The sequence below is a fragment of the Acomys minous genome (assembly GCF_964271855.1).
Source record: "Acomys minous genome assembly, chromosome: 16".
NCBI classification, from domain to species: Eukaryota; Metazoa; Chordata; class Mammalia; order Rodentia; family Muridae; genus Acomys; species Acomys minous.
Window position 1 is genome coordinate 65,945,127 of NC_140498.1, and position 24,723 is coordinate 65,969,849.

Consider the following 24,723-nt stretch of genomic DNA (forward strand, 5'->3'; position numbering starts at 1 on the left):
TGATAAATGTTCATTTAAATCTTAGAAGATGGCTGGCAAAAGAGTTTCTGTGATGAAGAACGTAAGAAAAATGCAAGAACATTTTAAAGGCTGGGTTCCTTTTGCCTTGAACAATCTACAGCATCGCAGAGGCAGACCCTCCAGAAGCATCTCGTATCTTACACTAAAATAATCTTACTTTTCGACATTGTGGGATTATCTCTACATTTACATTTTACGTTCTCCTACAATGAACAAAAAGCCATGAACATGTACTTAATTGTGTCAGTGTTGTTCGGCATAAACTATGTCATAATGGATCACATATCCAAAACCACAAATTAGATGGGATCTAACATGAAAAAAACAATTCTCACAACTAGAGATCTGACCTCACCATCCTCTTTCATCAAAGAGCTTATAATATTGCTCTTTAGGGATATTTATTAAACAATAATTCTCTTTCTCAGATGAATTATCTTTATGTCTCACATTGACCACTCTCTTAGCAATATATAAACAGAAAAATGATTGTTTAGAGTACTATGTAGTATTTTTACTTCACTTAAAAATTTAGCTTACTGTTTTTAAATTTTTAAAACGTGTTTACAAAATTTTTATTCTCATGCATAACCTTTAAGGGGGAAACATATACATTATTTTAATAGTACATGTAAGAGTGGCTTGACATCACACACCAGAAAAAAATAGATCATAGAGTTCTATTTAGTGTGTTAAACAGTTATATGAATTCAGATGCTTCTATAAAGGGGGAGGAGTTGATTTAAGAAAAGCCTTGTGGGCAATAGTTGGTGAATAACGCCATATATGCCTATTACTCAGTGAGATATAGATAAATTAACAAAGAATAAGAATAGAAACTGTCGGGAAGATCAGATTTGTTTTGCAGAAATAGTTCCGCATCAGTGTAAAGCGGTTTTAAAAGACCAAGGAGGAGAGATAAACAAATACAATTCTCTGTCCAAAGGGCTCAAGCAGCAGGCACACACACACATACACGCACGCACGCATGCACGCACGCACGCACACGCACGCACACACACGTGCGCGTTTATTTCAGGCTATAAGCTGTGACCGTGTTGTGCATATCTTTGGCCTGTCTGTGCTACATCAAGTCCTAATGCAGTCTACTGTCCACTTGTGGCCGTGTAATGAGTAAATAGACTGACACCCTAACTCCAAAGGTTCCATTCTGGAAAGTGAGGTTCTCTTTCTAAGCATTGGCATTGATTCAGGGACCTGCTTTTTCTGTCAGCAGAGAAAGGTTTAAAATCACAGAACTAAACTGGGGCGTGGTGGCGCACGCCTTTAATCCCAGCACTCGGGAGGCAGAGGCAGGCGGATCGCTGTGAGTTCGAGGCCAGCCTGGTCTACAAAGTGAGTCCAGGACAGCCAAGGCTACACAGAGAAACTCTATCTTGAAAAAACAAACAAACAAACAAACAAACAAATCACAGAACTAAGTTACCAGTTGCTCCACTCTGCAGGAGGCTTGGCGCCCAGATCATTCCCAACTTCAGTATTTTTGCGCTACTGACTGCGGACTCGGGCACAAGGACGCATCTTTCCCCTGCCAACCAAACACAGGCCTTTCCGACAAGAGGGACCTACCTCTAAGTCTGAGGTTCCTTTGGAAATACTATGTAGGGGCGCTTCTTTAGGACAAGTGATGACCTTGGCGTTTTTAATCTGTTCACGAACCATCTCCTTTAAGTTGTCTCTGAGACATTCCTTCAGCTCTAAGTACTGTTGATTGCTGTGCTCTCGCAGCATCTCCTTCAGCCCCTCTCGCAGCATCTCCTTCATCCCCTCTCGCAGCATCTCCTTCAGCCCCTCTCGCAGCGTCTCCTTCACCTGCTCTGGCAGCGGCTCCTTCTCCCGCTCTCGCAGCGTCTCCTTCACCTGCTCCCGCAGCGTCTCCTTCACGTCCTCTCGCAGTTGAGCCATCTGCTCCATACGTATTTGTCTTAACTCATGCCCGAGCGGTCCCAGGATTTCCTTTCGGAGGAATTTCCTCGTCTTTGCATGCTCTATGGCCAATTGCTCCTTCAGTGTTTCCTTTATATCATTTCTGAGGACTTCCCTCAGAGGCAAACATGTATCTTTGCTTTCACGTTTCTTCTTTTCTTCGTTCATTTGCTGATGAGGAGGGGGGAAAAAAAGATTAATTTGCTTGGCTTTGTTCTCAAATTTGTTACTGTTGTTGTTTGAGACTCAAGTTTTCAAAATAGTTTAGTCCTTATAGGTTTTAAAAACAGAGAAGGTAGGAAGTGTATTTTTTTTATTCTTTTTGTTGTTCTTGGTTTTTGGTTTTAGGTGTTGTTGTTGTTTTTGGCTTTGGTTTTGGTTTTTTTGACACAGGGTTTCTCTGTCCTAGACTCCATTTGTAAGACCAGGTTGACCTCAAACTAATGCATTCCACCTGCCTCTGCCTCCCAAGGGAAGCTCGTCCTAACAGTTTAGCTTCTTCATATATTTGGCTACTCACAAATCACTAGGTAACTGAAAATTATTTGCCATATTTAAAGTACTGGAAAATCATGAACCAACAAACTTTCTTGGTGCTGGCTGAAATTAGTTCATTATATCATATGGTAAATTTGCCAGAAATAATGAATTGCAAAAAAAATTTGAAAGTTATGAAGCAATTCTTAAACACAGATTTAACACACCCCCACCTAAAAATTAGAACTTAGACTCTACATGTCAATATTTTTCTGACTATAAAACAAAATTTAAACCATGTAAATGATTAAGAATCCAAATCAGTAAACACATTTAAAAAGAAAAACAAATTCCTAAAATTACTTTAAGGGACCTAATGTGTATCAAGTTTATTTATAAAATATTCTTATTGTAGTAAAGAGAGTAGATAGTTTTATTTTTGGGCAGTAGCCTGTAACACATTGGAGAGTCTATGGGACCTCATGGGGCAACAACTCTAAGCTAACATCATCCTGAAAATAGGATATGTATTCGTTAACCTGTGGTGTCTAATAAGGGTCATTGTTACCCTGCTTTAGGTCACTCCATTTTAATTCTTTTTATGTATGCATATATATGTACATATGTGTATATATGTATGAATGCATACATACATGGGCACATACTCATATATGTACATATGCTGTCCATGTGTGTACATGTATTTTGCTACTCTCGTTGCAGGGCCATGAAGCTAAGTGTATCTGTGTTGGTTTTTGAGACAAGGTTTCTCTGTGTAGCCTTGGCTGTCCTGGAATCACTCTGTAGACCAGGCTGGCCTCGAACTCACAGAGATCCACCTGCCTCTGCCACCCAAGTGCTGGGATTAAAGGCGTGCAGCACCACGCCCGGCTGTGTATCTGTGTTGATTTTCTCAGTACATGCACTAAAGACAACTAGAAACTTAGAACTAATTTTACGAACTTAGAAATTGTGTGACTGGGATTAGACTACAAATTCCAGTCCCCAAGAATGAACTCTTTTCACTTACTTTCATGTGCTGGTTATTATACATACATTGTTCATAATCTCAGTCACTTAATCAGGAGGCTAAATCTTACCATACGTATATCGTCAAGGGACATTATATAGTTGAAAAAAGTGTAAAATTGTCAGAATATAATTTACCTCAACTGTAGCTAGTCTAAAGATAGTGCTTATCAGGGAATTGCTACATCCTAAGAGTTTATGGTCATGTGCATGTGTGCCTAGTTGTCTTCATGCACACCATGTATGTGCTGGAACACCTAGAGGCAATAATCAGGCATACTATCCCTTGCCATTGGAATTACAGTTGGTGGGTGGGCACTATGTGGGTGCTGGCAACTAAACCCGGGTCCTCTTGAAAGAATAAGGAAGGAGTTTAAATTCTGAGCTCTCCCACCATTCCTTCAAAAGAGAAGTTTTCTATTTCACATATAAATATTTATGCCTCATAAAATATTTCTAGATACATTTTATGCTAATTACTAATCAGAACTAAATATACAATGGTTTGTGAAGGACACTCAGACGTGACTGATATGGATTGCATACAGAATCACAAATAAACTATGTCACGTGGACATTTCAGACATGAGAATAAAGAGATAGATATAATATGTTTGACAGTCATGCATGACCTACCTAAATACAGCCACTCCACGCTCTGTGGAAATATGTTTATAGTACAGATGAAGTACAAGAGTGTTTTAGTGTTTTATGCTAGGAAAGGATTGCTGGGAGGAGAATAGGGAAGTGAAGCAATGGTGTAATTTTATCATTACTTTTAAAATATTAACTAGAAGAAAAAGCACAAAATACATCTTTACTAAACAGATACACGTGTGTGCCTCGTACAGAAGGAGAAACTGGTGTAAGAACAAGCATAGACACTATTAAGTGACATGGCTCAGCCCACGCTGACCTCAGCTCCTTATAGGTAACTGAAAACGCGTGTGTTGAAGGTAGCTACGGAATCTTGACGGCAAGCTCAGGTTACGTAAGCAACTATTTTCTTCCTTGGCGGTTTGATGTTGAAATGGTGTGTGGAAAACAAATGTATAAGTGTGAAATATGTTCTTGTCTTAATCTCCAGTTTTCTCTGAAGAGCTGTAAGATAAGGTTTGAATGACGGCTCCGAAGATTTCTCCATTTGCTTTCTGATGCTGTGACAAAGAGCATTTGGTAAGTCCACAGTGGACAAATCGTGGTGCCATGGTCAACTTAGTCACACGACCCTGGAAGCCTGGATGCCTTTGACTTACTAAGACTTTGCTGTATGTCTCCTAGCTAATCCTCAGTTTCTTATAATATTTTTTTTTGTTCTGTTGTCGCCTACAGAGCTACCATGGTGGTGCTTTTCCTGTCAAGGGAGGTGACTCCTGGCCTTTATTTTTACTAGTATTTGTGTTCAGCATTATTGTATGAATTTTCCTTAAGGTGTGAAAAGCATGTTTGCTTTTCAGTTTGTAATAGTCAGTGTCTAGTTTGTTTTTGCTTAAATCTTAGATGATGACTGGGCCAGTGGAGCACCTGGACTGGAAACATAAAGGAAATGCAAGTTATTCTAATGATTTGGGATTTGCTGTTGTTTTGAAAACACCTGCCATATTCAAAAGGCAGGTAGTAGAGATGCATCTTTTTCTTCACACTCAAATATTAAATTTTGGCATCAGAGGGAACAGACTTACGTTTAGGTGTTCTTTCTGTTTAGGCTTATCAGGAATTGGTGGTTTCTTAGAGCAGAAGGTACTTTCAGACTCCTCATACATCTTAACAGATTTCCTCCGTAAAGTCTTGCCTGAGGATTTTGTTAAGCCGGGAGTACTGGAGTGCACGCAGCTGGGCCCACTCCTCCTCGCTCCTTTTTGCAGAGAGATGTTCTGATTGTGTCGGCTTGTATTCTGTCAAATATACTCCTTGCTTGTTGCTTCTGCTGATGAGAAGATGGGAAATTAATTTCATTTGTTTTATTCTCAGCCTTCTTTACTTGGAGTGCTTGTGTTTTAAAATGGCAGTCACCTTACAAGACAAGGGTTATGAAAACGGAGAAAGCAGAAAATAATCGGTAAGTAACAGTCAAATTTATCCATATTTATGCTTATCTACCATAATCCATTAGGCTATCATTAAGAACTACATTGAGTAGGAGCCTATGACTTCCACATTTTGTGTTTCAGTGCTGTTTACCAAATACTATTTACTATGATGGGTAAAATCATAACAGAGAATAATACTAGTCAGACAAGTTTCAAGGAACAGAGAAGGGCAGTATCTTCAGGATGTTCCATGAGGTCTGAGGGACTGAGAGTCTTGTAAGGTATAAGAGAATTGGTACAAGGGGAAAACAGCCTTAATTGTAAAATACATATGGTTTCCAAAAGATAGATTTGCAAGATACATGGAACTTATAACTACAAATCTGATACATATATAATAGGAATACTCATAGCGACCCATACTAATAAAAAGAACATGTTACTGACATGGAAACCATCAGTGGAATACAGAAAAAGCCCACACGATCATCTCATTAGATGTAAAAACCGTCTTTGACAATATCCAACACACCTTCATGATAAAAGTCCTGGAGAATGTAGGGCTACAGGGAACATATCTAAATGTAGTAAAGTCATTTTACAGCAAGCCTATAGCCAACACCAAGTTAAATGGAGAGAAACTCAAAACACATCCATTAAAATGAAAAGCACCATAGGGTTGTTAACTCTCCATATCTATTTAATATAGTACTTGAAGTTCTAGCTAGAGCAAAAAGACAAGTAAAGGACACCTCAGGGGTAAAAATCAGAAAGGAGAAAGTTAACATATTGTTATTTGAAGATAATCTGACAGAATACATAAGTGTCCTTATATAAATGCCACAGTGGAACTCTTACAGCTGATAAACACTCTCAAGGAAATGGCTAGCTACAAGATTAACCAAAAATATCGTTAGCCCTCCTCTATTACAAATGACAAATGAACCAAGAAAGAAATCAGGAAAATACTCTTCACAAGAGCCACATATAATATAAAATATCTGGTGCAACTCTAACGGAGCAAGTTGAAAGACTTGCTACAATAATAACTTCAAGTCTTTGAAGAAAGAAATTGAAGAAAATATCAGAATGAGGAAAGATCCCCCAAGCTCTTGAATCAGTAGAGTTAACATAAATTTCTAAAAATCTAAAGATTCGATGCAACTCCCATCAAAATACCAATGAAATTCTTTCCAGATATTGAAATGTTAATACTCGACTTCATATGGAAAAAAAAAAGGAAACCAGGACAGCTAGGATAGCTCAAACAATCCTATACAATAAAAGAACTTTTGGAGGTATAACCATACCTGGTTTTCATTCTATTACAGAGCTACGGTAATAAAAACCACACAGCACTGTAATACAAACAGACACATTGATAAATGAAATTGAATTGAACACTGGATATCGATACAAACAAATGGGAATAGATAATTATTTACACAGATGCCAGAAACACACTGGGGAAAAAAAGACAGCCTACTCTAAAAAGTGACAGGCACACTGACTGTCTTCACGTAGAAGAGTGCAAATAGATTCAAATTCTTCCCATTGTAAAACTCAATTCTAATTGGAAGTGTCCTCCAGTTTAAGCAAGAGAACATTTGCCTACCCCAAACAGTCTTGCCCCTGTTACACCAGAGGGCACATGTTGCCTGGCAGCTGGGTAGTTAATTTAAATGGAAATCGTTTTTCTTTAAATATGGTTTTCAATTTGAAAGTTCTTGAGAATAACCTCTTTAAAGTCTTAATTTGAATTAATAAAAAAACAGCATAAGAAACAATATAACGGCCATTTATTCTCGCTTCCATGGCCTCCCATGGTAAGAAAGGCTGGAGGATTGTCCCTCAGTAGTTATGCACCGGAACTCTGTCTGCGGGGAGAGAAGCATGGAGCAGCGATGGGGACAAAATAGCAATTCCGAGGAGTAGTACCTCACAAAAAAAACCATTTTTTTATTTGTTTCTACATATAAACCGTCACTGAGTGGGTCAAGTTTCACTGAATGCTCACAGCCTACTCTCCTCCACAAAGGAAGAACAGCAAGTTTTGTTTACTTCATTTACGCTGTGTAAAACTACAGTGTAACCTCGTTTCCCTTGCCCATGGCCATGTCAGAGCATTTGTCCTACCAGCAAACGCACTGAGAATGTGTCTCAGTAGTACAGCCTACACTCAGCATGTAGGCGGCCTCGGTCAAGCCTCAGCAGCACAATGGGAAAAACCCAATAATACTGTGCTGAAATAATTCCAATAATATTATGCTGAAGTAATACGAAAGACGGTCACCCTATTACAGTACTCCTGGCTGTTTTTAGCTCCACCTCTGATGTAAAGAGGGTCTTTCAGATACATCTAGACTATTTACTCCCTGATGTGCTTTCCAAAGGCAAAGCAGGTCTGAAAGATGCTGTGATTGGAGCTGATGAAAGCACAAACTCTGTAGTTCCCTTTCTGTCTTACACTCTTATCCAGACTCCAGCCAGGATGCTGGAGTCAGTGCTGCCTACTAGATAACGGTATCTTCTCAAGTTTCTCCTCCCATGGCAATTTTTTCTACTAATTATTTCTTTTAACATATAAACCAAGTGTCATCATAACATTTGCTAAATAATAAAAATAAAGGGAAAAGGAGCTAGCTATGTAGCCAATGAGAAAGCGCTTGCCAGCAATGCTCATAGAGGCAGTGTTCAATTTCTAGTATTACCTACAAAAGCCAAAACCCCATAGACTTTTTAAAAAAATTTTCAGTAGGCCAATTACATATTATGTCAAGACATAGTCACATTAAGTGGCATATATTTAAAGATGGACGACAATATATGTGTATTGTCTAATATGTCTAAATTGAGAAATTACAGAAAGAAAAAATCCAGATAATCTTAATGACATTTAGTCATGGAAAAAAAATAAATGAAAGTAATTGAAAATTGTATTTTTGGTTTTTGAGATAATATTTTAGTGACACTGAACTGTATAATATATAGCACAGAATGCAATTCATTTATTATAAAAACTGAAAAACAACACAGTTTATAACAAAGCCAACTTGCTATTGTGTCACTATAGAGAACACATACTGTATACTAGTTTACAAATCTTTTTCTTACTTATACAACGATTACATTCATGAGTGGCTCACATTAAATGAACAAACACGTTTCAGATGATAGGTTTTGAGGTTTGCAATTTTGTAGAAATCATTTAACTGACTCTGAATTTTTTAAATGTTAAGAAGCAAATTAAGCAAGACTATAACTGCATTTCTATTGATTTCCTTGGTTCCTGTTAGCAGGGACAAAACTATTTACTCTTTTTTAAGTTGGGTAGAATCAGTACAACATTCACTATTAATCTTACCTGTATTGATCTGGACGGGCTTCTTTTTATGTGTCGGTTTTCGCTCTCCTGGAGGTCTTATTTCGCTGTGAAATATTTTAAAAGTGGTAATTTAATATCCATATGAAAATCCATTACCAAATGCTTTAAATTCATTGCTGTTTGAGTTCTTAACATACCTTATATTATAAATTTACAAACAACTACTACTTTGTTCTTCAGCAGGTTGGCTGTGATGGGTGACTCCTTCCTTTCAGCTTTTACTTGTGTTAAAGTTGAACCCACGAGGAAGTGGTTCTTTCCTGTGGAACTGTAGAATTCCAAGTGGGATTTAACATGTGGTTTTTGGCAAGGTGTGCCTTTGAACATTTGTAGCTACCAGAAAATTATGAATCTTCACTTTGGGCATGACCTGTATTGATTGATTTAGGGATCTTGTAACTTAGAGTAAATCGGCTATTTAATAATGTGTAAGAAATGTTTTCTTGGCACACTGCCCCATTAAAGAAGATCAAATAAGCCGGGCGTGGTGGCGCAGGCCTTTAATCCCAGCACTCGGGAGGCAGAGGCGGGCGGATCACTGTGAGTTCGAGGCCAGCCTGGTCTACAAAGTGAGTCCAAGACAGCCAAGGCTACACAAAGAGACCCTGTCTCGAAAAACCAAAGAAGAAGAAGAAGAAGAAAAAGAAGAAGAAGAAGAAAAAGAAAAAGAAGAAGAAGAAGAAGATCAAATAACTGTTCTCTATTTTGGGACTAATTAACCATAAAGAGGTCAGAACTGGCTTGAAATACAACTTTCAATTCTATACCTAGGCAGTGTCTGAGCGTAAGATCACGGACAGAAATGGGCTTTCGTCTTTATGTTTATGTCCAAATAACATGTAAGAAAAACCTGCTTTGTAGAGAGATAAGTAACAGTCATGTTACAATTTGTGTCTTGTCCACTAGGATCGCCCATTTGAGATTCAGGGAATTCACTGAGGGGGTGATTCACAGTTGGAGTGCTTCTGGTATAAGGATAAGATATGGGGGTTCTACCATCTATAAAAACGTGCTACACCTGATACAAAGGGAATTTTCATGTAAAGCTGCTATCAAAGAAGAAAAGCAAATTTTTGGGCTGCCTGTGATCCTTTCTGGTAACTCAGAGCGTTCTCAAGTCATCTATGCTCTCAGAAAAAAAAAATTAATGCCTCACAAGGTAACTACAAATGAAGGAAAGGATCCACATCCTGACTTCAGAGAGTTTATGAAAATGTAAGGAAAATCCGTTTGACATCAATAACTGTAACACTAGAGGGTTCCTTTTCCAAAGCAGAGAGCTAGTGCTTCAGATATAATGGTGGAGAATAAAATTCATGTTTATACACACACAAAAAAAGAGCAAGGTTTCAGTCTAAAATATATCCTGTAACACTAGGCTAGAAAAGGTATACGGTTGTGGGCAGTCTCCTGTCTCCATCCCCTATGTCCTTTTATGCTTGGCTGGCTGGGGTTACAGTTGCACACCAGAAAGCACATCAGGCCTTAGATGGGCCCCGGGGATGTGAACTCAGATAAAGTGCGGTAAGCACTTTATCCCCTCAACCAAATCCTCAGCCATAAATTCTTAAGATTATTTTATACCATGTCAATGACATGGCTATATATTTCTCATATGATTCAAAATTACTGGTTTTACTGGTGTTGCAAATTTTTGTATAGCTTATACTAGCAGAGAAATAAATAAGATGAAATATTCTTCAGTAGAGGTAAACATAGACAGGTACGCTAGATTAAGGGTTTAATGGATGTTTCTGCACTCAGAAGTCTTAGCTCCATTATTAACAGTCATATGTTCTTCATCATGAATTTAGTTTAGGCTAAAACCACCTGAAATTGAGATGTTTAGGGCCAGAGAGATGGCTCAGCTGCTGTAAGTACTTGCCACACCCAGCTGACAACCTGAATTTGCATCTCCAGAACTCAAGAAAAAGCCAGACACTGTGTCTGTGACATGGGAGACAGAGATAGGAACATCCGTCAGAGCCTTAGGGTTGCTAGCCTAGAGTACGTAGCCAATTAGCAATGCAGAATTGAACCCTTGACTGGAAAGGCAGAAGGCACCAGCCAACACAGGGTTTTGTTCTCTGGCCTTGATGGGAATCTCATGGCACACATATAAACTCACACAGCAAGAACACGCCACCCAAGGTTACACAGAGAAACTCTATTTCAAGAACCACAAAAAAACAAAAAGAAAGGAAGGAAGGAAGGAAGAAAGAAAGAAAGAAAAAGAAAAAGAGGAGGACACAGTTCAGGGAAGAGAATCTGTGATTAGATTAAACTGTGTGGATAAAATTGTACTTTCAATTGAAAAAGTACAAAAAGTACATGCACCTATTCATTCTCTCTCTCTCTCTCTCTCTCTCTCTCTCTCTCTCTCTCTCTCTCTCACACACACACACACACACACACACACACACACATACACACACACACACACAAATCAACAACAAAAAGCAAGTACATATTTTGACTTAGGGCTTCACTTTTTATTTCACTCTGAGGACTGCTTTAAGAAAGTAACATTAATGAACAAAAGCAACAAAAGAAATAATTTTTATTTTAATCCTGGGTTTTGTTTCATTTTCAATACCAAGTAAACCCTAATGAGCGATTTTTACCAGGGGAAGCCTTGAGAATGGTGCAATTATCAGAAAGTAATGAATTCCCACTTTGGGTATTACCTGTTATAAACCTGAGGTCATTTGATTTGCAGTAAGTGCATTTTAATAACAAATTCCTATGGATACATAGATGTTGGCACAATGCTCTTGTGAACTGTGTACAGTTTGCCTGCGTGCATTCCAATGCTGATTTCTCTACCCCGCTCTCTGGATCCATCTAGACATTGCATTGTGATGTTTATTCTAAGTAGACATGTCACCATTTGTTCTCTGTCCTGCCAAGAAATCAAACAAACTGGCCAGTGCTGAGCAATAACAGGGAATAGGACGAAACACCCTGATCCAGTGAGGGGAGGAGAGAGAGGAGCATGAGAGGACAGAGCCATGAGGAGAGACCGGGAAACACCAAGAGAAATGAAGCAGGCCTAGGAGACAATTTAAACCCAAGTATAACATGGGAAATCTGAATGGGCAGAAACTACACTGGCATGGAGGGTTAGGATGGAGTAATTCCTGTGCAGCATTGTGCTACAGGCTAATTAAATAGATCTGATCTCTCTGTGCAGTTAGTTGGGTATAAAGCTGGTTAAGGAGTAACCCCTGATATTACTAAAATAACAATTCAATATTAAATATTAATAATCCTCCAATACATAGACCTATTACATTAGGTAACATAATTGTTCCTGATGTTGGTCCTAACGTAATTCATGTAAAGACCTTGATGTTCCTACTCTTCTTACTTCCTGGCCTAACCAATTGGTCCATGCGGGCACATTACAATAACCAAGGGCCTTTTGCCTCAATGTTTATTTCTAGTTGACATGAAAGATAAGACCTCCCTTTAAACACGTGTGACGAAGAGACATGACGCGGTTTGAATCTTAAATCTAGCCTCCACCAGGATTGAGAGAATTCACTACCTGACAAAACAGACCACTTGAGGGTGCCGTGGAAAGTTGGCACCCACCTGGGGGAAGAGCAGTGTCGCCACATCAGCACAGATGCTCACAAGATATAAAGGGCCTTATCGTGAAGATCTGAGATCAAAGAAGGAAAACAACTCGGTTGCCTTTCTCTAACTCCGTCTGATGACTGAGGGTGGTCCCAATTCAGGTATTCTGCCATAAGAGACAAAAAGCATGCTCTGGGCTGGTAAGTCCCTGTGAAGATTCAGCTCACACTGGACTCCACAAAAGCTTGTGAATATGATGCTGGCGTGGCGGCTCAGCAGTGAAGGCAGCCTGCTGCTCTTGCAGAGAACTCACGTTTGGTCCCACGTTCAGTTCCCAGCACATAAGTTGGGCAGCACATTAACACCTGTCACTCCAGAAAGAAAGCATATCTTTCTATTGGCTTCCTCAGGTACCACACTCATGGGGACACACACAAACACTCATCTGCATACGCTTTGAAAATAAATTAAGTTTTCTACTAGTAGGGGAAAGTTAGGTTGACATCAGCGCACGAGGCTGAGAGGGGAAGACTCATCCTCAAGCAGAGACCTGTCACTTTGGAACCAGTGGCTGAACATAGTACGGACATGTGTACTAAAGAGAACTTTCCAGCCTCCAAATGTATTCCATTGTCCGTGGTATACGGCTCTGTAAAGACAACACTGTCCCTGTGTAAACACTACCAGAATTCAGGCTAAGTCTTGCAAGGCTGAAGTACCAGAATCTGCAGAAAGAAACTAACTACTTCTACTTCCATCTGAGATGTGGGAGAAAACTGTCCACCTTGAACTGCAGAATCTTCAAATGTTCAGGGTCGTTCCGGGAAGACGGCACGGAGGACGGGTGAAAGGCACTTCTCTGCTAAGTTGGACAGTTCAGGAGTCAAACACATAATTAGAAAAGCCTATTTGTTACCCATGTATATGAACTGTATATTTCAAAAGAAATGGCTAGTGCTTTAGCCATTAGGGGAAGAGGTTATAAAAGTTCTGACCTAGTGGCTGTGGGTGTCCCTACATGGTGTAACACATGCCAACAATATGTGAGGCCCTGGATTCAGCAACACACACTGTCAGTAAGCAAAGCTACTGCGTCACCGCATCCTGCTCTGCTGAGCTGGCTCATTCTTTTACTTGGTTGATGGCTCAGACATAAAGTGAATTCTCTAGCTGCTGTGCTGTCTAAACCACAGTAAACTAAGGTCAGTTGGTCTGAGTGGCGGGTGTGACTCACCGAGTTACACCCGTGTCCAACCTGGGTTTTTTTTTTCCACCAAAGGTCTTTCATTAAACCTCGGACTCACTGATTGGATAGGCTGCTGCCTGAAGAGCTCAGGATACCTCCTGTTGCCACCGTCCACTGTACAGGGACTACAAATCACAGATTCCAAAACCATCTTTCAAGCGGGTCCCATGAATTTGAATTTGTTTGGTAAAACATTACTCACAAAGCTGGAGCTCTAGCCCAGGTTTCTGGGATAATTTTAATATCTTTATATATAAGGCTTTTGTATTATTGTTGTCAAGCTTGTCATACACTGGAATGATATTACCGTCACGTTTCCAAAGCACTTTTTCCTGCACAAACCACCGCTGTCCTCTTCAAGCTCCGCCTTGCACTGTTAACTCAGGGCCATCTTCCTCCATGTGGCAAACATGCGAATTCCACATTTCCTCTCTCCATGGCTTAGCTACATGCATTCTAATCTTATTTTAAGGTACGTGAATTCTGGTGGGTAAGATAGAAGACTAGCCTTACAATGAAGGAGCTTGAGTGGGGGGGAACCCTCATTTCTGCCTTTTACAGTATGCCTATAAGTCACTGTGGTGTGTTTGAACTTCACATTCATTTTTTTAAAATATTTTATTTAATTTTAATTTATGTGTGTTAGTGTGAGGGTGTCATATCCTGGAGTTACAGACAGTTGCGAGCTGCCATGTGGGTTCTGGGAATTGAACCCGGGTCCTTTGGAAGAGCAGGCAGTGCTCTTAACCACTGAGCCATCTCTCCAGCCCTTCACATTCATATAAATCTCTAAAAGTCCTTAAAGTCCTGAAATTCTAGATTCTTTTATCTGTATTGAGAGGAAACTGAACACTTAGCGTTCAGCAATGGAAAAAACTCATAGGAAAAAGGGCAAAAAGTAAAAAGGTAAAATGTTTTAAAAGGAGTTATAATTATAAAATGACACAGCAAGTTAGGGATGGAGACAAAAAAAAATCCCAGAGCATCACAGTAAGTAGAGAATTCAGTAAGAAAATCCTCTAATTAAATGGTGACAACCATTCTTCGCTATGGAAATATGTCCAGAGCTGAGTCTGATCTCCCTTAAAACCTGTGATGACAAAAGCAAGGCAAGGCAAGGATTACAGCAGGAAATTTCAAAAACATTCAGATGGGCTACCGGGTCTTATAACCTGGGTCTCTTTCAGAGCTAAATGCCATAATGAAGCTCTGTGAGCTGAGAGAAAGTAGATCTGCATCTTGATACGAGAGCACATGGGTGTCAGTCAATCTGGGCGAAGGATGCACTGGGAAGCCAAGGTTAAGTACAGAATCACGCCCAGTTAGTCAAGTCTGTGCGTTCAGTTCACTAAGGAGGGGGAGCCAGCGTACATGCTCTGCAATCCTTATCTGATGACTTTAAGCCATGGCAAACACTGAACATTCCATATCATGTTTTTTTTTCAGAGATATCAGCTTCTTATCCTTGTATTCCCAGTGACTTCGTGTATTTTAAAACACATAAAATCTTACCTAGGTAACAATGTGTGTTTGGTATTGTCATCCACTTCTGAAAAAAGGAAATGTATTTTATAATACCTGTAGAACATGTCAAATTTTTAATGAGCTAAACATTTTTAAATAATAATTTTAAAATTATTAATATTGAACATATCAAAATGGCAAACCTAATACTTTGTTAGACACTCCTTGGAGACAGTTCTGTGGTAAGGAAAATATTCTTTAGTAGATTTTTCTTGATAAGTATGGTTGGGTTTTTTTTTTTTGTTGTTTTGTTTTGTTTTGTTTTGGTTTTGGTTTTTCGAGACAGGGTTTCTCTATGTATCCTAGGCTGTCCTGGACTCACTTTTGTAGACCAGGCTAGCCTCAAACTCACAGCGATCCTCCTGCCTTTGCCTCCCGAGTGCTGGGATTAAAGGCGTGCACTACCACGCCTGGCTGATAAGTATGTTTTTTTGTTGTTTTTTGTTTTTTTGCTTTTAGGTTTTGGTAGTGGTAGTGGTGGTGGTGGTGGTGGTGGGTTTTTTGTTGTTTTTGTTTTTTGTTTTTGTTTTGTTGTTGTTGTTGGTTGGTTAGTTTGGTTTGGTTTGGTTTGGTTTGGGTTTTGGTTTTTTGAGACAGGGTTTCTCTGTGTAGCCTTGACTGTCCTGGACTCACTTTGTAGACCAGGCTCGAACTCATAGCTTGATAAGTATGTAATCCATAGAGAATTCTTGCTTACATTCTGTTGAGTCAGTCAAATGCAGGGAGAAGAAAGAAATTTAATGAAACTTATGGCTGAAAATAAATATCTACAGTGACTCTGATCAGTGACCACAGCTGAATATCTATGGCCAGAAAGTGGTTATCTACTGGTATAAAATGACAGTTAGCACTTAGTTATTCTTGGTGTGGTTTCTGTTGTTTTTGTTGTGGTGGTGGTGGTGAGGGGGTGGCGGGTTTGACCAATGGATCCAGGAAGAATTTTAAAAGAGTATATCTATCACTAAAATATGAAGAATATCTTAACCTGCTCAGTTGAAATTGTTCAGTTTAGAATAGAAATGCCCTATCCAAGAAAGATGCACATGTGGTGACTGTCTTTTACAGCATGGCAAAACACAGGGGGCAGAAACAGACAGGGACACTAAGATCTTTGCAAAAAAAATCCCAGCTGTCAGGGCAGCAGAGCTCAGTGTGCTCACTGTCTCTCCCTTTCTGGGGAAAATGCTAAAATGAAAACTACTGGAGAGACACCTGACTTCGTAGTTCTGCAGCCTGTGCTGTATCTTCAGTGAGAGAGAAGAAAAGCATCAGCCCTGGGGACAGAGAAGAAAAATCCCAGAACTGTGGGGCACAAAAGGTATTTTTATATGCTTGTAAACTATTCATTTACTCACTTTTTCAATAAATGCCTCCATTTTGTTCTCCATAAAGGACAAAACCAACTGGGTTTTTTTGTTTTTTTTTAAAAATTCCTTTAAAGTGTGTAAAAGCCCAGTGAGAACTTCTTAGCATTTCCTATGACAGGATAAAGCATTTGAATCCTCAAAACGAATGGAGTGGGATGGTTGCTTAGTGACAAAACTCCCTCTCAGTGTGCGGACTCCTTGACTCAATACTCATTCACACAAATAAAAATCTATATAATATTCATAATGTGATAAGGCAAAAGAACCCCCCCCATGTTACAGTAATTCTGATGCTATTCATCTCATCTCTTTTGGGAACAGGGCCATTTGCACGGATCTTCAGTATTTCCTCCCAGATAGTTTTCAAGACCAGGGAGGAAGATGCTGGGACGGCAGCTGCAGGAAGCACAAACAAACCCGACAGTGTCCTTTCCATTCCTGACAGAAGCTACTGAGACTCAGTGGACTAGGACTGTGCGTTTACCGCTGTGTATTCCAGGTTGGTGTCATTGCTTCCATTTTCCTCTTGCTGCGGGAAATTGCTGGGGGAATCCTGTTTTGGAGCTTGTAAACCATTGGTCAATACATCCCATATTGTAAATATAGAAGAGGAAATGAGGTTCCAGAGGTATAGGTAATATCGTGTTTATATTTGATTTCTTCTTTCTGGGTCACATAAATTCTTTACTCTTTTTTTTTTTTTTTTGAGATTTATTTATTTACTGAAGACCGTGTAGGGCAGTGGTTCTTAACCATCCTAATGCTGTGACCCTTTAATACAGTTTCTCATAATGGGCTGACTCCCAACAGAAAACTATTTTCTCTACTAGTTCATAATTGTAACTTGGCTACTCATAATCTGAATTTCTGATATGCATGATGGTCTTAGGTGACTCCTTTGATATGGTCATTTGACCACTAAAAAGATCGTGACGAGCCGGACGGTGGTGGCGCACGCCTTTAATCCCAGCACTTGGGAGGCAGAGGCAGGCGGATCACTGTGAGTTCGAGGCCAGCCTGGTCTACAAAGTGAGTCCAGGACAGTCAAGGCTACACAGAGAGACCCTGTCTCAAAAAACCAAAAAAAAAAAAAAAAAAAAAAAAAAAGATCGTGACGTACAGGTCGAGAACTCCGATTAGAGTTAAGCTGTATCAAACAATCTTAGCTGTGTTGATTTGTGTAGACATAGTAAACATAAATTTTGATTCTTCCCCAAGTGGAGCCTCCATGTAATGTAGTTAGAAAGCGATAATTATTTTAATATCCACATGAAAAACGTTTTCCAGATATTTGGTGCCCCCTTGGTAATCTAGTATGAAATAACGGAAGACAGGCTGAAACTGTAACTAAGTTGGTAAAGTGCTTGTCCTATATAATTCTGAGCTCCTGAGTTCAGAAGCCCAGCGCCTGCTCGTAGCCCTTTGGAACTGACCCACACGCACTTACCAGCAGAAGTAGTCAGAAGGTCGATTTACTCAGTTTCAGACCCACAACTTACGCATGACAAGAAACAGAACAGAAAGTGGAACTTCTTGCCTCTGTGGAGCTCGATGTCTGGACATCGGTGTCCTCCTGCCTGATAGAAGCCCAGGGCCCCTCCGGCCCGTGCTGCCCTCTCTGCACCCTCGCCTTCTGCTACCCACTTCCCCCCATACCCAACACTAAACCGGGAGACACAGGCAAATGTCTCCAGTAAACCACAGCCGCAGAGGAGACCGTTATTCAGTTTGACCAGAATTCCTTTTTGTTGCCTCGCAGCTAGAAAGCACGGCTGCGCATGCGCTCACCATGTCATGCCACGCGTGCCTACCTCAGACTCTAATGAAAGGAACCCAGACTCCCCGGCACAGTTTACCTGAAAAGCCCTGTCAATTGCAGGTCTTAAGCGGAATTTTCATGTCTGGCCCTTCACTGAGGGGAGCTGGATGACGATGGCTCAGATGCTGTGCCCATCAGCTCAGGAGACCCAGTCATCACATTCCCCAAGGGCCTGAGATTGGACCCTGTGGAAGGCCCTTTGCCTGATGTACGTAGACCACTTGCATTCTTTTTTTTTTTCCCGATCTTCTAGCATTTTAGAGTTGCTGCCACTAGACTCTCAAGTCATTCCTATCCCCTAAAGTTAAAGCGTGTTTGGTTCCTTGTTTAACTTGATTTTCTTAGATTCCTAGAAAGATAAAGACGGCAAAACCTGATTTTGGTATCCCTACTCTTTTCTAGTGCTTGATTAAAAATTTGTGTTCCACAACTCTTGGATGTGTCCGTGATTTTTTTTAAATTCTTCAAGCACAGACATGACACTTCTGCCCTAAAATTCTCCCTTAATGCATTCTCTCGTTTGTGGGTGATATTTTAAATGGTACTTAAAATTAGGCAGTAACAATACGGGCAGTAAACATTGAACCTTTACCCAGATCTAGCCAAGGGACAGGTCATTCTCTACAGATAAGTAAAGAGTGGGGTCTGACTTTCACATGAACTCTGGTGCCCTATATTTGACCACGTCCCCTTAATGAGAGGCCCAGTGCCTCTCAGGGGAAGGACAGCAGGCTACCAAGAAGACACTTGATACCCTATGAGCATATACAGGGGGAGGAGGTCCCCCTCAGTCACAGTCATAGGGGAGGGGAATAGGGTGAAAGTGGGAGGGAGGGAGGAATGGGAGGATACAAGGGATGGGATAACCATTGAGATGTAATATGAATGCATTAATAAATTAATTTTAATTTAAAAAACAAAATAAAATTAGGCAGTATGCAGAAATACAATTAATATTACTGCCCTGATGTCAGATCCGAAACCACCGTGGAACAAGTTTCTGAAGAGCAGGTTCAAAGCCCAGTCAAGCAGATCCTCCGCAGTGGTGACTCAAAAATGGAAGAGAGGAAAACGCAGCTGCTGTCTCAGAATTAACTATCCACAACTCTTGGAGTCTGAAGCTCTCGGCCATAGTCAGGAAGGTAGGGAGCAGGGTAAGGAATTGTCTTTCTGTGAGTTTGTCACAGGTTGTGAGTTATAAGGACTCAGCGTTACACAGAAATACTTGTTGAGCATGAAACCATCCAGGCAGTGGTTTCCGCATATCTTCATGAATAAATTCCGAGTAAGTTGAGTAAGTTGTGGAGTCCACTGGTGTCTTCACCACCATGGAGAAGGCCGGGGTCCACTTGAAGGGTGGAGCCGAAAGGGTCATCATCTCCGCCCCTTCTGCTGATGCCCCCTTGTTTGTGACGGGCGTGAGCCTCGAGAAGTGTGACAACTCACTCAAGATTGTCCGCAATGCTTCCTGCACCACCAACTGCTTAGCGCCCCTGGCCAAGGTCATCCACGACAACTTTAGCATCATGGAAGGACTCACAACCACAGTCCATGCCATCACTGCCACCCAGAAGATTGTGGATGGTCCCTCTGGAAAGCTGTGGAGTGATGGCCCCAGGGCTGCCCAGAACATCATCCCTGCATCCACTGGTGTTGCCAAGGCTGTGGGCAAGGTCATCCCAGAGCTGAACAGGAAGCTCCCTGGCATGACCTTCCATGTTCCTACCCCAACGTGTCCATGGTGGATCTGACATGCCGACTGGAGAAACCTGCCAAGTATGATGACACCAAAAAGGTGGTAACGCGAGCATCTGAGGGCCCACGAAAGGGCATCCTGGGCTACACCGAGGATCAGGTTGTCTCCTGTGACTTCAACAGCGACTCCCACTCTTCCACCTTTGATGCTGGGGCTGGGATTGCCCTCAATGACAACTTTGTAAAGCTCATTTCCTGATATGACAATGAATTTGGCTACAGCAACAGCGTGGTGGACCTCATGGCTTACATGGCCTTCAGGGAGTAAGAAGCCCTGGACCACCCACCCCAGCAAGGACACGAGAGCAAAAGAGAGGCCCTTGGCTGCTGAGGAGTCCCTATTCCAACTCAGGCCCTGACACTGAGCATCTCCCCTCACATTTTCCATCCTAGACCCCAGAATAATGTGAGGGGCCCGGGGGAGCCCTACTCTCTTGAATACCATCAGTAAAGTTCACTGTACCTACCAAAAAAAAAAAAAAACAATTTCAAGAAAATCAGTGACCAATCACAATCAACCCTTGAAACACAAATGTAATTTTTAGGAAAACTTCCAAATAAGGTACATTAGGAAGTCATAATAAAATTCAGAATGCTTCCTAAATGAGGTTTTATATGAATGTTAAAAGTTTTCTATATTTCACAGTGAAGCAACACCTTTAAAAAAAAAAAAGAGCTAAAACCAAGTGCTGAAGAATCTGTCCAGGGCATTGCAGGTGAGATTCTGGATGGATGTTTACCACAGGTGTTCCGTCCCTCGTGACAAAAGAAGAGGAAGATAACAACGGAGATGTAATATGAATAAATTAATAAAAAAATAAAATAAAAAATAAAAAAGAAGAGGAAGATGTTGCTTTGTACTGAAAATGGGCACTAGCCAGATCAAGGGTAAGCTACAGTTATTTTCTTCCTTAATTTGTGTCTTACCATATCTGGAATGCAGACTTACTTCAGAAGCTTCCAATCTGAAGCTGCATTGTCTGGGAAAACTTGGTCTTACTTAATTTTACATGCGATGCATCTGTATAGAGCAGATGAGGAGTTTTTGCCCCTAACCTTGTATGTGTCCTCTGCAATTGCAAATTGCATTTCCTAGAGAATGGACTTTTTTTTTCAGTCTTCTAACAGTGTTTGATATTTTGCATATGAACATCATCTATAGTCCAATGCCACTAAAGAGCTTTATGACACAAAAAAGGTACGAAATCATTCTTTTCCATTTGTTGATTTTTATTCTTGATAATGTAACCAACACCTTCCTACGTTTGGTACATTTTAGACAACATTTTCAATCTCAGTTACCTCTTTCCTCTGAACACACACACACACACACACACACACACACACACACACACACACACACACAAAATCCTAGATACTAGTCATTTCCCTGAGAGTGTTTATCAGCTGTAAGAGTTCCACTGTGGGGGACCTGGAGAGATGGCTCAGAGGGTAAAAGCACTGGCTGCTCTTCCAAGGGTCCTGAGTTCAATTCCCAGCAACCACATGGTGGCTCACAACCATCTATAATGAGATCTGGTGCCCTCTTCTGGCCTGTGGCTCACATGCAGGCAGAACTTTGTATACATAATAAATAAAATCAAAAAAAAAGTATTAAAAAAAAGAGTTCCACTGTGGAATTTACATAAGGACACTTACGTGTTCTGTCGTATCATCTTCAAATAACAATATGTTACCTTTTTCCTTTCTGATTTTTACCCCTTCAGTTGTTGTTTTGCTCTAGCTAGAACTTCAAATATTATATTAAATAGACGTGGAAAGAGTTAACAACCTTATGCTGTTTTTTATTTTAGTGGGTGTGTTCTGAGTTTCTCTCCACTTAATTTGGTGTTGGCTATAGGCTTGCTGTAAAATTACTTCATTACGTTTAGGTGTCTTCCTTGTAGCCCTACATTCTCCAGGACTTTTTTCATGAAGGTGTGTTGGATATTGTCAAAGGCGGTTTTTACATCTAATGAGATGATCATGTGGGGTTTTTTTTTCTGTCGGTTTGTCCATACAGTGAATTACATTTACTGATTTTTCATATGTTCAAACATGCCTGCAACTCTGAGTTGAAGCCTACTTGATTTCACAGTATTTTTTTATGTGTCCTTGGATTTGGTTTGCAAGTATTTTATTGTGTGTTTCTGCATCTGTGTTCATAGAGAAAATTGGTCTGTACTTCTTCTTTGTTGAGTCTTTATTTGGTTTGGGTATTAGGATGATTGGAGAATGTTCCTTCTTTTTCTGTTTTGTGGAATCGTTTGAGGAGTATTAGCGTTAACTGTTGGATTTTTAAATTCATCAGAGGACTGGTCCTAAAAGTACATCCTCATGCGTCTCTGGATTTCCTCGGTGCCTGTTGTTACATCCCTTGTTTCCTTTCTGGTTTTATTCATTTGAATTTTCTCACTGTGTTTTAGTTTCTTTAGACAAGGGTTTGTCTATCATATTGCTTTTCTCAGAGAACTAATTCTTTTGTTTTCTTGATTGTTTGTATTGTTGTAGTGCTTTTTATATCATTAATTTCAGCCCAGAGTTTGATTATTATCTCCCATAGGTGTATTTACTTCTTTTTATGCTAGAGGTTTGAGGTGTGCTGTTATGCTGCTAGTGTTAATTTTTTACTGGTCCCGTTTGTCGATGGCCAGTCTTATTTCCCCGTGATCTGAGGCTTATTCAGGAAATCCATACCTACGCCTGTATCTGGTCCTGTATATCTCGATTTTTCTCTTGCAGTTCAGGGTTCCAGATTTTGGGGGAGTGGGGGGGGGTCAAAACAGGGTTTCTCTGTGTAACAGCTCTGGCTGTCCTAGAACTCGTTCTGTGGACCAGGCTGGCCTTGAACACACAGAGATCTGCCTGCCTCTGCCTCCCCAGTGCTGGGATTACAGGCGTGTGCTGCCACCACCACCACCGCCTGAGGGTTTCAGATCTTATGGTAACATCCTGGATCCATTTGGAGTTTGGTTTTGCGCATCTTTTGTAGTCTTATCTGGTCTTAGTATTAAACTAATACTGGTTCTTTTAAAGAAATTTGGAAATGCTACTTTTTATTTTACTAAACAATTTGAGAAACATTGTGTTTAGTTCTTTAAATGTCTGGTAGAATTCTGCAGTGAATTTGTTTACTTTTGTCCTTCTGAAACAGGGTCTTACTGTCCTGGAATTTACTGTGTAAACCAGGCTGGTCTCAAACTCACAGAGAACCACCTGTCTCTGCCCTGCAAGTGCTGGGACTAAGGGTGTTAGCCACCCAGCTGGTTGTGGGTTTTTAAAGTTATTACTGCGTCAATCTCAGTGTCATTAAGAATCTGTCTAAAGCCGGGCATGGTGGCGCATGCTGTTAATCCCAGCACTTGGGAGGCTGAGGCAGGTGGATCGCTGTGAGTTTGAGACCAGCCTGGTCTACAAAGTGATTCCAGAACAGCCAAATCTACACAGAGAAACCCTGTCTCAAGAAACCAAAAGCAAAGAAAGAAAGAAAGAAAGAAAGAAATTTATGTGATAGCCAGGTTAAGAGAAAAGATGAAAAACACAGTTTTATAAAAATAACTCTAAAGCCGGGCATGGTGGCACACGCCTTTAATCCCAGCACTCGGGAGGCAGAGGCGGGCGGATCGCTGTGAGTTCGAGGCCAGCCTGGTCTACAAAGTGAGTCCAGGACAGCCAAGGCTAACACAGAGAGACCCTGTCTCGAAAAACCAAAAAATAAATAAATAAATAACTCTAACATTTTGGTGCCCAACATTGGGCCAAACTTACTTAGAAAGTGAAGCTACAAAGCAGTTTTTTACTTCTGTTCATTAACAGAGCAACCACAGTTTCTACCAAATTAGCCTAGCGGGTTAAGAATAGATTAATAACCGCTCAGTTCTTGTGCTCTGAGACTTGTTAAAATAATATAATAGAGTCTCAAATATTCGTGTGATAGCCAGAGGGAAACTAAGAAACATAGTTTTATAAAAATAACTTTAAAACATTATGTTCATGAGTTCAACACAGCTGTGGCTACCTGCACAAGACCAAGCCAGCTACAATGCCCACATGGACATGAGGTCCCACTCCTCGATGAGCAACTATGAGCAGTTGAAGTTGCTTGGAAGGGAGAGTAAGTTTTCTTTAGGGCCGGGCGTGGTGGCGCACGCCTTTAATCCCAGCACTCGAGAGGCAGAGGCAGGCGGATCGCTGTGAGTTCGAGGCCAGCCTGGTCTACAAAGTGAGTCCAGGATGGCCAAGGCTACACAGAGAAGCCCTGTCTCGAAAAACAAACAAACAAACAAACAAAAAAAGTTTTCTTTAGGGCTGTGGCCATTGGTAGATTGCCTATGCTCTAGTGGATGGCCCCAAACACATGCACACATGGACTGCACTAACTAACTCTGTAAATAAATAAAAAAAAAAAACAAAGAGGGGCTGGAGACATGGCTTAGTGGTTCAGAGAACTTGGTTCTGATGCAGAGGACCTGGGTTCAATTCCCAGCACCCATGTGGCAGTTCACAGCTATCAGTTTGTGGAACTCCAAAGCCCTCTTCTG

The 24,723-nt window shown here is 40.6% G+C and overlaps 1 long non-coding RNA gene and 1 pseudogene across 4 annotated transcripts; one reads left to right on the plus strand and one right to left on the minus strand.

Moving 5' to 3' along the window:
- Window positions 1–1,908: 1,908 nt before the first annotated feature.
- Window positions 1,909–18,315, minus strand: LOC311587293. 3 transcript variants are annotated; one of them, XR_014775808.1, is made up of 5 exons: window positions 18,056–18,315; window positions 15,216–15,266; window positions 8,869–8,916; window positions 5,157–5,401; window positions 1,909–2,139 (listed from the first exon to the last, which is right to left on the minus strand). It is a non-coding gene; the product is annotated as an uncharacterized lncRNA (long non-coding RNA). The 3 variants fall into 3 exon arrangements; XR_014775809.1 differs by lacking the exon at window positions 15,216–15,266 and having other exon boundaries at window positions 5,157–5,398; window positions 18,042–18,309; XR_014775810.1 differs by lacking the exon at window positions 15,216–15,266 and having other exon boundaries at window positions 18,042–18,308.
- A 1,440-nt stretch (window positions 18,316–19,755) lies between these two features.
- Window positions 19,756–20,450, plus strand: LOC311587289 (glyceraldehyde-3-phosphate dehydrogenase-like; annotated as a pseudogene). Its single transcript has one exon. The product of its transcript is annotated as a glyceraldehyde-3-phosphate dehydrogenase-like (transcript).
- The last annotated feature ends 4,273 nt before the right edge of the window (window positions 20,451–24,723 follow it).